The sequence below is a fragment of the Scyliorhinus canicula genome, chromosome 6, assembly GCF_902713615.1.
Source record: "Scyliorhinus canicula chromosome 6, sScyCan1.1, whole genome shotgun sequence".
NCBI classification, from domain to species: Eukaryota; Metazoa; Chordata; class Chondrichthyes; order Carcharhiniformes; family Scyliorhinidae; genus Scyliorhinus; species Scyliorhinus canicula.
The window spans coordinates 113,750-118,602 of record NC_052151.1 but is presented as its reverse complement, the minus strand read 5'-3'; positions in this window follow the sequence as shown (position 1 = coordinate 118,602).

Here is a 4,853-nt window from a genome sequence, read left to right as displayed (position 1 = left end):
AGGTCGCCTCTCATTCTTCTAAACTCCGATGAGCACAGGCCCAACCTACTGAAAGTGGCAACGCATGTGGAGAAGGTAGTCAGGAAGGCATACAGCATGCTGGCCTTCATCGGCCGGGGCATTGAATATAAAAACTGGCAAGTCATGTTGCAGCTGTACAGGACCTTAGTTAGGCCGCACTTGGAATATTGCGCACAATTCTGGTCGCTACATTACCAGAAGGATGTGGATGCTTTAGAGAGGGTACAGAAGCAGTTTACCGGGATGTTGCCTGGTTATGGAGGGCATTAGTTATGAGGAGAGGTTGAATAAACTCTTGTCGGTTCTCACTGGAACGACGGAGATCGAGAGGCGACCTGATAAAGGACGACAAGATTATGAGTGGCACAGACAGAGTGGTGTGTCAGATGCTCTTTCCTAGGGTAGGATAGTCAAGTTCTTGCGTCAAGGCTTAAAGTACGTGAGGAAAAGTTCACAACAGATGTGCGAGGCACGGTTTCCACACAGAGGGTGGTAAATATATGGAACGCGCTGTGTGGGGAGGGGGTGGGAGCAGGTACAATAGCGGCATTTAAGGGGCATCTAGACAAATATATGAATAGGGTGGGAATGGAAGGGTACGGACTCTGTAAGTGCAGATGGTTTTAGTTTAGGCAGGTACCATGGTCGGAGCAGGCTTGGAGAGCCGAAGGGCCTGTACCTGTGCTGTACTGGACTTTCTTCTCAATCTTTCCTCGTCAGAAAATCTGAAGCTTGGTAAGTTACATCTGTGCCACACAAGTGCCAGCCAATGATCATCTCCAACAAGAGAGGATCTAACCATCGCCCCTTGACATTCCCATCCCTGAATCTCCCACAATCAACATCCTGGAACTCCCTCCCGAACAGCACAATGGTTGGACCTACACCACAAGGACTGCAGCGGTTCAAGGCAGCTCACCACCACCTTCTGAAGGGCAATTAGGGATGGGTAATAAATGCTGGTCTGATCAGCGACACCCACATCCCAGGGGTGAATAAAAATCAGATCGCTGCCGCTTCATTACTCTCCCGTCACCTCCAATGGTGTGACTCTGAGCGCGAGGGCATGGCGACGGGATTCCCCGTGACTGAGTCTGTGTTGACGCCAACGCAGAATCCATGGACTTTTCCGACAGAAAACTCGGTGCCGCACCTGGTTCGATTCCGCAACGTTAAGGGATGAGCACCGGGAACACTCGATTCCACTGAAAACAATGCAGGATTCGCCGAGTCTGTGATGAACACTCGGGAGGCTGACAAGCTGCAGCCGAACACACACATTACAGTCCCCACATACACATTACAGTCCCCACACACACTCATCCCAGCCCCACACACACATTACACTCCCCACACACACTCATCCCAGCCGCACACACACATTACACTCCCCACACACACTCATCCCAGCCCCACACACACATTACACTCCCCACACACACTCATCCCAGCCGCACACACACATTACACTCCCCACACACACATTACACTCCCCACACACACTCATCCCAGCCGCACATACACATTACACTCCCCACACACACACATTACAGTCCCCACACACACACTCATCACAGCCCCACACACACATCCCAGCCGCACACACACATTACACTCCCCACACACACTCATCCCAGCCCCACACACACATTACACTCCCCACACACACTCATCCCAGCCCCACACACACATTACACTCCCCACACACACTCATCCCAGCCCCACACACATTACACTCCCCACACACACTCATCCCAGCCTCACACACATTACACTCCCCACACACACTCATCCCAGCCTCACACACACATTACACTCCCCACACACACTGATCCCAGCCCCACACACACATTACACTCCCCACACACACTGATCCCAGCCTCACACACATTACACTCCCCACACACACTGATCCCATCCTCACACACATTACACTCCCCACACACACTCATCCCAGCCACACACACACATTACACTCCCCACACACACTCATGCCAGCCCCACACACACATTACACTCCCCACACACACTCATCCCAGCCCCACACACACATTACACTCCCCACACACACTCATCCCAGCCCCACACACACATTACACTCCCCACACACACTCATCCCAGCCTCACACACATTACACTCCCCACACACACTCATCCCAGCCTCACACACATTACACTCCCCACACACACTCATCCCAGCCACACACACACATTACACTCCCCACACACACTGATCCCAGCCCCACACACACATTACACTCCCCACACACACTGATCCCAGCCTCACACACATTACACTCCCCACACACACTGATCCCATCCTCACACACATTACACTCCCCACACACACTCATCCCAGCCACACACACACATTACACTCCCCACACACACTCATGCCAGCCCCACACACACATTACACTCCCCACACACACTCATCCCAGCCCCACACACACATTACACTCCCCACACACACTCATCCCAGCCGCACACACACATTACACTCCCCACACACACTCATCCCAGCCGCACATACACATTACACTCCCCACACACACTCATCCCAGCCGCACATACACATTACAGTCCCACACACACACATTACACTCCCCACACACACTCATCCCAGCCCCACACACACATTACACTCCCCACACACACTCATCCCAGCCCCACACACACATTACACTCCCCACACACACTCATCCCAGCCGCACATACACATTACAGTCCCACACACACACATTACACTCCCCACACACACTCATCCCAGCCCCACACACACATTACACTCCCCACACACACTCATCCCAGCCCCACACACATTACACTCCCCACACACACTCATCCCAGCCCCACACACACATTACACTCCCCACACACACTCATCCCAGCCCCACATACACATTACACTCCCCACACACACTCATCCCAGCCCCACATACACATTACATTCCCCACACACACACATTCCAGCCGCGCACACACATTACACTCCCCACACACACTCATCCCAGCCGCACATACACATTACAGTCCCCACACACACACGTTACACTCCCCACACACACTCATCCCAGCCCCACACACACGTTACACTCCCCACACACACTCATCCCAGCCCCACACACACGTTACACTCCCCACACACACTCATCCCAGCCCCACATACACATTACACTCCCCACACACACTCATCCCAGCCGCACATACACATTACAGTCCCCACACACACACATTACACTCCCCCCACACACTCATCCGAGCTGCACACACATTACACTCCCCACACACACTCATCCCAGCCACACACACACATTACCCTCCCCACACACACTCATCCCAGCCCCACACACACATTACACTCCCCCACACACACTCATCCCAGCCGCACACACTCATCCCAGCCGCACACACACATTACACTCCCCACACACACTTATCCCAGCCCCACACACACATTACACTCCCACACACACTCATCCCAGCCGCACAAACACTTTACACTCCCCGCACACACTTTACACTCCCCGCACACACTTTACACTCCCCGCACACACTTTACACTCCCCGCACACACTTTACACTCCCCGCACACACTTTACACTCCCCGCACACACTTTACACTCCCCGCACACACTTTACACTCCCCGCACACACTTTACACTCCCCGCACACACTTTACACTCCCCGCACACACTTTACACTCCCCGCACACACTTTACACTCCCCGCACACACTTTACACTCCCCGCACACACTTTACACTCCCCGCACACACTTTACACTCCCCGCACACACTTTACACTCCCCGCACACACTTTACACTCCCCGCACACACTTTACACTCCCCGCACACACTTTACACTCCCCGCACACACTTTACACTCCCCGCACACACTTTACACTCCCCGCACACACTTTACACTCCCCGCACACACTTTACACTCCCCGCACACACTTTACACTCCCCGCACACACTTTACACTCCCCGCACACACATTACACTCCCCGCACACACATTACACTCCCCGCACACACATTACACACCCTCACACACATTACACTCCCCACACACACATTACACTCCCCACACACACATTACACTCCCCACACACACATTACACTTCCCACACACACATTACACTTCCCACACACATTGCACTCCCCACACACACTCATCCCAGCCGCACACACACATTACACTCCACACACACACTCATCCCAGCAGCGCACACACACTACACTCCCCACACACACTCATCCCAGCCCCACACACACATTACACTCCCCACACACACTCATCCCAGCCCCACACACACATTACACTCCACACACACTCATCCCAGCCGCACATACACATTACATCCCCACACACTCATCCCAGCCGACATACACATTACAGTCCCACACACACATTACACTCCCCACACACACTCATCCCAGCCCACACACACCATTACACTCCCCACACACATCATCCCAGCCCCACACACATTACACTCCCCACACACACTCATCCCAGCCGCACAACACATTACAGTCCCACCCACACACATTACACTCCCCACACATCTCCAGCCCCACACACACATTCACTCCCCACACACCCTCATCCCAGCCCCACACATTACACTCCCCACACACACTCATCCCAGCCCCACACAATTACACCCCCACACACACCAGCCCCACACACATTACACCCCACACACACTCATCCCAGCCCCACATACACATTACATTCCCCACACACACACTTCCAGCCGCACACACAACACCCCACACCACACACACACACACAGCACACAGCACACACACACACCCCCACACACA